Raw genomic sequence first — 9,816 nt, forward strand, 5'->3', positions numbered from 1 at the left:
TGAATCTGTGCCTGAGAGTCAAACAAGTGGCAGAATACTCCACTGAGTTCTGGACAGTGGCAGTGGAAATTAAGCAGAAGTAAGTGCACTGAATGATGCATACTACCAAGGTTTGTGTGATTATATGAAAGATTGAACTTGCTGTGCAAGGATTACCTATAGAACTAGAGAAAATCATTTCTCTCAGCTCAGTATTGACTGCTGCCAACAGAGTGGAGCAGAGGGAAAAGGCAGCCCACCAGCTCTCAGCCCCATTCACATGGCTATGCTGCTCCACCATCATCAAATTCACCCCAGAGGAGCAGTGATGCTGGCTTTACATTTACCTCTGCCTGTGCTGCAGCCAGTACAGTCACTTCCTTGGGACCTCTCCAGTAAAAGCTAGTGATCAACAGTAAACGGGAGGGTAATGAATATCAGTATGTTTTTTTATACAGTGCAAAAACATTACATCCTGATTCATCAAATATTATCATAGCTGGAGATTTAAATACTATTATTAACCATCTAGGCCCCACTACCAACTGGCAAACTGGCACCCTACTGAAATAAAACAATATGCTGTATGTCTGTGCAGATTCTCAGTCATCCAGGTCATAGTAAGCTGAAACTTAGAAAAAAATCAACTGGACTAAAATCTAGTCCAGTTGATTTTTTCAATATACTGTATGAATCACTGTGGGTTTGGTGATAAATTGAGAAAGAATAACTCTTCATCCAGAGAATATACTTTTACGTTACAATCTTTCTCCCAAATTATTTTCATCAGTACATGTAATTCACTCATTTAACAGCAGCTCAGGAAGTTCAACCTGCCCCAGGAGCTGCTGATACAGTTCTACAGAAGAATCACTGAGTCTGTTCCCTATTCATCCATCACTGTCTGGAAGGGCGGGTTATGGGCCAGAAAAACAAAAACTGAGGCTTAGGCTCTCTTGAGCTCAGTGTAACATTAGTTTTGTTTAATTCTCTGTGCATTTGTCACTTCAAGTAAGCCTTTAGTCGCTTATTAAATATGAAAATAATGTTTGGTGCAGCTTTAACCAGTATCTATATTTGTATTTCTATTTCAAGCAAGATATAGGTTGTAAATAAGTAATGATGTGAAAATATTAGATTTTCCTTTCTTGCTTTTCACAAAGTCTGATGTTTTCTTACTGTTTTCAGTGTTTGTGTACTGGACATGTAGAGCTGAAATTGATATTGATTTTCTCATCTGACAGTAGGTTTGATGGAAAACATACAAAAATGTGAGAAACATGTGCAATAACCCCTTATTAACTCACTAAGAGAAATACCATATCCAACTCCACTATGTGAAATATTATGTACAATATTTGAAGCTCACCATCTCATCTATTACCTTATTTTTTGTATTCCATTTTTATCTTGAATGCGTTTTTATACTATGTCACTCTTACTTAACTTTATTTTCAGACTGGGTGTTCTTTTCTGGCTTTTAACTCCTTATCTGACTCCAAGAGCCCTGCACAAGAATTCCTATATGCCTAGACTGTCTATTTATACATAAATGGCAAATAAAAACCTTGAATCTCAATCTTGAACAAGCTTATTACCAAAAATTAGTCTCATTTTAAGGGTCCCAAAATGGCTAATGTTCCATAATACCCCAGTTCAGCTTTTCATACCATTGCACTAGATGATGCTGATTACATCATATCCAATTTGCACTGAAGAGGACCTATTCAACCCATATACAGTGTTCAGTGTATTTGCCTGTAGCCTGTATTTAATAAGGTGTTATAAAGCACAGAACGGTTCTGTCCTTGTGAAAAATGAACATGAAGTCACTGGAGTCCATTATTTTCTTTTATCCCTCACTCTGAAAGCACTGCTTCTTCAACTTTGAGACAGCACACAGGAATTTAATGTGCTAATAACATGTTTACCTCACATGTACTCCACACAGATCGATGTTCACTTTGTCCCAATGCTCAGAGGGCTCTTACTTGCCACTGACTGACAGAGAGAGAGGTGCTTCTAGGCCTGTGCAGCAGAAAGGAATAATTATCGAGCTGATGTGAGAGGATAATCTACGGCTCATCCTGGCTCAGTGGACATCTGTACAGGAGAGGAGAGATGCAGCTGATAAACTGTCCCACTCACTTTAAGCTATTCAGTTAACAGGCCATGAAGTAAAATGGAGTTTTGTTCTCATTATTTTCATGTCAAATTCTGTTCTTCAAAGGAATTATGCCGCTCAGTCAGTTACATCAGACATTGTCAAGTCAGTTGTACTATATGAACTCAGACAGAGATGGAAATCACAGTTCCTGATTCGGTTGGTGATTTGGATCATGTTGTTCACTTCAGCTTCATGTACTTCAGTCAGTTGCTATATAATTTGTTCAGATGTGTTCACATTTGTTCCTAAGTGGCCACATCATTCAAACACTAAGTGCATCGCCTTTGCATGTCATATGTATTTATGTCATGTTTTTGTTTTATTCCAGTGAATGAATTGGTTTTTGTTTTTGCAGGTTTACTTGTATTTTTTTGTTTTATTTCTATATGTCTGAATTATTGTCTTGATTTGTGCATTTATGTATTTATGTTTTATTCTATGTGTTTCATGTTTTTAGTTTTGGATTATGTGTAATTTATTGCATGCTGTTTATGTGTGTATTTATATACTGTATGTCTATTAAAAGAGTTTGTTATATTTGTGTATTGATTGCTTTTATTTTTGTTTGTTAATTTATCTTTGAGTTTTTGTGAGTGCATGTTTTGTATGTGTTCGCTTAGTATGAAAATTCATAATTTTTTATTGACAAAGAGTAAGATAGTTGTAACAAGTGATAGTGGGCATTAACAAAGAAACATAGGTGTATGCACAAACACATGTATAACATACTGTATATTGGTGTGTGTGTGTGTGTGTGTGTGTGTACATGTATATATGTAACACTCTATACACAGTAAAAAGGAAAAAGGGAAAAGAAAAAAATATAAATACTGAGAGGCTACTGGGAGTATGTCGTTTCCAAACCACTGGCACCAGGGTGAGGAAGAGGTTGAGACCATCAGACAACTAGATACTGAATATACTCTTTAAATATGTTGTTCCAGCACCTCCTGGTAACTCCTGCAGCTCTTGTTCTTTTTTACTGTAATCATGCAGGCATAATCACATCAGATATGGTGAAATTTGTGGTTGGATGACTTTGTGCCATGGTGTCTTCTCAGTCTGGCTGATGTAATTTGATCCTCCAGAGTGTCTGGGGGGGGGGAGAAACACAAGAATAATCAGGTGTCCACAGAAGGCGAACCCTAACCCACAAATGTATCACCACAAAAAACAGAAGAATGAAACCACTGATGGTGCAGGTTCATCAAACCACCCAGCATGCCTCATCCATCCAATGCACACGTGGCCTTCATTTCCAAGCACCTTCTTGATTCTCCCAAGTTTTTCTGACCTTCCAGTTCAGCACAGATGTTGCACTTAAATGATACTGGTCAAAGCTTTTTGCTGAGAACACCACCTCTCATTTCAGAGGGATGGTGGTCCATGTTTGCCCTGTGGTGTATGATTTCTTATCTCTGTCAGCACAGAGTGGTGTAAGCTCATCAGGCTTCAGACGACTATCTATCTGAGTTAGCAGCACAGCTCAGGGGAGCTATTGAAGGGGTCAAAGACAGGGCACTGCAGGAAACAATAACACAAAGCAGATAATGACACAATACAATACAGTACTTTGAAAATGGCCATCTTTCATCAAGGATATCATATGTTGGGGAATATCAGGATAGCGATATGAGAAACAAACACTCCCCCTAGTGAAAGATGTGGCCTGGACAGTTTTTAAAATCTCATGTTCCACCCACAATTGATGTTGAGATAACTAGGGCAACTGCAAAAGCCCTTGGAGTCCAGAAGTAAATGTCACACTGTGGAAAATGTGCAAAATACTCCACCATAAGTAAATGTCCTGCATTTAAAATGCCACTCCAATAAAGGTAATCAAGTATTATCAGCAAAATATGCTAAAAGTAAAATGTTTTATACTGTTATTGTAATATAATTATATATTAAAGGTGGCACAGTGATGCAGTGGTTAGAACTGTGACCTCACACAAAGAAGGTTATGGGTTCAAGCCCCAGCCGACCCAATGCCTTTCTGAGTGGACTGTGCATGTTATCCCTGCGTGGGTTCTCTCCAGGTACTCCGGCTTTCTCCCACAGTCCAAAGACATGCAGCTTAGGTTGACTGGTGACTCTAAATTATCCCTCTGGCTGTGTGTAGTTGTCTAACTGTCAGCCCTGTTATAGACTGGAGATCTGTCCAGGGTGTACTGTGCCTCTCGCCTAGTGTCAGCTGGGATTGGCTCCAGCCCCCCGCGACACTATTCAGGAATAAGTGGTATAGGTAGTGAATAGATGAATGGCCTGACCACCCCCTTTTTATCATTATTCAACTCGTATACTGAGCTTCCATATAAATGCTCTCTCGTTCTTTGGCACATTTAGTTGTGTATTATCAACTTGAATGGAATTGCTGTTAACCTTAAGATGACACTGTACTGTTCATACTTGTTGCTGTAAGTATGATGTACAAGGAGATCAGTTGCTGCTAGGCAGTTCACTGGTCTCCTTCGTCCTCTAATTAAATTATGGGTTTCGTTTTTTTTGGTTGTTTACCTGTTTGTTTTAGCAGTAAACTTTCACACGTACAGTGGCCCTGAGGTTTCATATCATAATTGTTTTTGTCCATGAGGAAAATAAATGCTGAAATTTTTTAACTTTTAAAAAGCAATAATTTTAAAAGCTCCTCTGAAAAAATTAAGCAAAAAATAAAGAATATCCAAGTGGACTGTTCCCCCTCAGTTTTACTTTGAGCAAGCCTGGCTTCTGTCATGATTGGTTCCTGACTTCTGGTTTGAGATTTGAATTTTTTAGGAGACTTCCTGTCTGTCACCATGTCACCTGCCCAAGCTTTACTCAACTCAATCACCAGCTGAGTGGTTTCACCTGTGCCTCATTATGTCTGCCTATATATCCTGTCCTCTTGTTGCTGTCAGTTGACACTATGGATGTAGTCACTCCTGAAAGCTTGGTTTTGCCAGCATACCGTTGGGGCTACCTTCAGTGTCCTCTTTAGTACTCATAAATTTAGCCATCTCTACTTTCCAACACCATCAAATTTTGTGTAACTCAGAAAAACAAAAACTATGAGAATGTCTAAAAACAACACTCTTTGTTTGGTCCAAATCTTCTGTCTTCGGAGAAAAACAACAAAATTAAATCAATTTTAAAAAAAGGAACATCTTCTTTAGGTCCAAATCTCCTGTATTCTGACAAACAAAAACAAATCTGTCTTGAAAAAGAAACGTCTTCGTTTGGTCCAAATCTTCTGTTTTCTGAGAAATAAAAAAACCCTTATCCTCATTCTACCTGTGAAAGAAAATGTCATTCATACTTACCTGTTTTCCGGTTCCGGTCCGTGCAGAGCGGCAGGGAGCTGCAGCAGCTCTGCCTCTTTTGTGTTTATTTTCATGTTTCTTTGGGTTTCTGTGTTTGATTTTTTTTTTTTTTTTGCTATGTCAGAGAATTTACGGAGAAAATCAGAGGGGGCCATGGTTTCTCCACTAAAGCTGCTTTCACGCTTCAAGATGTGAGCAGTTCATCACAGATGTTTTCTGAAATCGATTTGTTCACTTCTCAACAAATCAGCACTCGTTCACAGTTGAAGAGTTGCAATTAGTTCAGCTCCAGTCCGTGAGTTCAGGGGCAGACTGGATTTAGAATTGTGGGTCTTGCTTAGGTCAGGTCCTCATTAACATGACAACCAGTGACGCATTACTGGCGTCAGCTCTAATTTCGAAAAAAAAAAATGCTGGATATTAGTTTTACTTAATAATTTTAAGTAAAGCCTGATATTATTAGAGCTGAAATGATTGTGTTTTGAAAACAAAACTTGGTGCCAAATTTTCCAGCTTCTAAAAAATGTGAATTTGCTGCATTTTTTTAATAGGGCCATATGTGCAAACAGATTTATTTGTTTCTTTCTTTGTAGGATAAAAACAGTTTGAAGATGTCGTCACAGGGCTCTGACATTTTGTGCCTTCACTTTCCACCACATTACCACTAATATTTGGGTACATTTGTCAGTCAGTAGGATAATCAGTGGTGGAGTAAACAACCTGGTTTGATTCTGGCAGGACATAGCTATGTATGGCTATGTACATATAGATATACATTGAAATACATTTTTAAAATCTTTAAAGTAAATTAAAGATGGTGGTGCATTGAAATTGTGTGCTCATTAAATGCAATTTTTAGTTTTATAATAATAGTATAGATAATAAACACATTAAATTAGGGGATAATTTATGATGCAGCATTTTACTGCCTTTTGAAGAAGTGTTATTCATTTCCTTGCACTGTTTCAGTTAGAGGTGAGTCTTTATTTAATCCCTCACATTTTAGATAACATAGCTGCACTTAAATGAACAGAAATTGTGAAAACTACATCTTTGCTACAAGTCATTGAAAATTCACAGCCTGACATTTATGTTAATTTGGAAAATGTTTAACTCCCTGGCTGTTTTTATGGTGATTCTTATGACAAAGTGGCTACATTTTTTTATGTAAACATGGGAAGTCATTGGACAGCTGCCTTCCTTTATGCATTCTAATACTGATGGCCTATATAAGGCTAGGGAGAAATATCAGAGCCTGTTTAAGCCGCAATTCATACTTTCTCACAGAGACACAACTATACTCTTACACACACACACACACACACACACACACACACAGCTATATCTTCTCACTTGCACAGTCATAATCTTGCACTGATACTACTATGCTCTTACACACATGTACTACAATACCCTAGCAGTAGTTAGGGTCTGATATGAACTAAATTCATTCAGGCAAATCATCCCAATTCAAATAATCATTTAATATTACATCAATACTGAACAATTCAATAAGTTTATGAGACAATCCAACAATCTGGATAGTGTAAGAGTTCAATAGGGAACAGAGAACACAATCACTCCTTCTGCAATGGAATAAATACAGTATTAAATAAGAAGATTGTCACAGTCAGTCAGTCAAGTCCAGAGTCAGCTCGGTCCCCTCCGGGCCGGGTTCTGGCTGTTTGTCTGTCCTTCCCGAACGCACACACTTCTCTCCCTCTGACCAACCCTGTTGCCAACTTTATTCACAGGGTCTTATGTCAATTTACGAACTTAGCTTCCTGTCTCCACTTTTAAGAGGAACCACCCTGTGATGTACCACAAAACAGGGAACAGATGAGTCACCTCCCTAAAGTCTTCCTTTCTGCACACAAACAATTCTCAGGACAAATTATGCAAGCATTGTTCCACTCACTCCACGACCTATACTCCCCAGTAGATCACATTTTAACGTGTAACCTGTAACTCGTTTGTTTTTTCCCACTACTGTTTTTTTTCGTTTGTTTTGAACCACTACACCCTCTTACATGTACAGTCATACTTTCCTTTATTTACTTCCATACTGTCCTACACAATCTATTATTCTCTCTAAGACACACAGCAATACTCTCTTACATGCACCATCATGGGCCCACCCTTTCACAGACAGCATCATATATTCTCAAACACACACACACACTTAATGCACACATGCATATATATTATATTCTTGCATAACAGTTTATGTAAGAGGGAATAATTGTATTTGTAATAAATTATGATAAAATATGAAAGAGAATTTAATAGTATATGTGAAACAGGATAATAGCAAATGTAAGAGATATTAATGGTCTGTGTGAATGAGAATAGTCATGTGTAAGCAACAGCATGACAGTGAATGTGAGACAGGATGAGTAAATGTAAGACAGAATAATTGTCTGTGAGGAAGAGTTTGATAATGTAAATGAGAGATTGAAACGGAAATGCAACTGAATTCTCAGTTCCCGACTGGCTTATCTTCATAAAGGAGGGTTTTGGCTTGCCTTTCCAATCATGAGGAATACAGGCTGGACAAGATGCGACTCGGTGAAGCCGTTCAATTGCAACTCATTATTCATGTGTAGCATGGACAGTGGGTAATGTCTTTTTTACATTGTATTTACATTGTAGGAAGTAGCCTTACCAACCAAAAAGCCCGTGATGAAGCCCATCTTGTGCTTGGATTCACGGTGGGAATGGTGGGGGCAGAGGAGAGACCCATGTGTGTCTTGTGTCTTAAGCCGCTGGCAGCAGACAGCATGAGACCCAACAAATTAAGAAGACATTTATCAAGAGCAAGAATCTTTATTGTCATTATACATAGCACAACAACTCCAAACCACAGGTGCTGTGGGGTGTTCCCAAGTTTTAGGGGTCATTACCTACCAAAAGTGGTCCAAGGAAGAACAACTGATGAAACTGCCATAGAGTCGTTGGTGCCCAAAGTTCACTGATGTGCACTGGAAGCAAAGGCTAGACCATCTGGTCTGATTCCACAGAAGAGCTACTTTTTTACATCACTTTGACGACTACTTGTGTGTCATTTACCTGGGCATCACTATGGAAAGAAGGCAAGCCGGCAGAGACAGTGTGTTACTCTGGGAAATGTTCTGCTGGGAAATCTTGCTCTGGCATTCATGTGGATGCTACTTTGACACTTACCTACCTAAACTTTGTTGCAGACCAAGTACACACTTTCATGGCAACACTATTCCCTGATGACAGTGGCCTCTTTCAGGAGACACTGCAAGCCTTGTTCATGAATGGTTTAAGGAGCTTGACAGAGTTCAAAGTGTTGCTTTGGCCTCTAAATTCCCCAGATCTCAATCCAGTTGAGCATTTGTGGGATGTGCTGGAAGAACAAGGCCCCACCTCACAACTTACAGGACTTAAAGGATATGTTGCTGATGTCTTGGTGTCAGACACTAGGGGATACCTTCACTGCATTAATGCATGAGTTTATTTCTGTATGTGTTTATTTAGTGATTCTGGACAGAATTCCCTGGGTGGCCCCTGAGGTGCTGGAGGACCCAGACAACCTGACACTTCAGTGTGATAAGTGGAGCTTTGGTGCCACCTTGTGGGAAATCTTCAACAATGGCAACACTCCACTGCAAGGCTGGGACCTAGGCCAGGTGCCACCACTTTTCTACTGACAAGTCAAGCTAACTATGACAGAGTAACATCTTGTTTGAGTCCTAATGACTTTAATATTTAATTAAAATTTCTACTATTGTTAACAAAAATAATTATGGAAAATGTAATGTTTTAAGGCATCAAACATGAAAAATGAAATTATTCACCTGATCATGTGCATCCAGTTCACTGCCTAGACTTTCAGGCAAACAGACCTTTATCAGAGCATGAGACAAAAAGCCAAACAGAAAAAAACAGTCTCCCATATAGAGAGGAGGAATCATCAATTAATCAGTTAGCAAATATAGAAGACAGTACATGATTATGAGGGTTGACATTGTAAAGCACTTTATGCTAAATAATAATATACCTTACATGTTTATTAATATTGGAGAGGAACTGTAACTACCAATGCATAGGACTTCACCCAGTGATTATAAGATGCCCAAATACAGTCAAATATAAAGCACAATACCAATAAAACTATAGAAATGATAAGAGGCACAGCAAAAACTCTGGGTACCACTGTCATAAATTGAGGCCAATTAATTAAGCATTTTATAAATCTAGCCACAGGGGTTGCAAGCCAGTGACTTCTGTTCCGGTCCCAAGCCCAGATAAATAGAGAGGGTTGCATCAGGAAGGGCATCCGGCGTAAAAACATGCCAAATTTAAACATGCGAATCATCAGTGTGAACTCCATACCGGATCGGT

This window comes from Monopterus albus, unplaced genomic scaffold (genome assembly GCF_001952655.1).
Source record: "Monopterus albus unplaced genomic scaffold, M_albus_1.0 scaffold249.1, whole genome shotgun sequence".
NCBI classification, from domain to species: domain Eukaryota; kingdom Metazoa; phylum Chordata; class Actinopteri; order Synbranchiformes; family Synbranchidae; genus Monopterus; species Monopterus albus.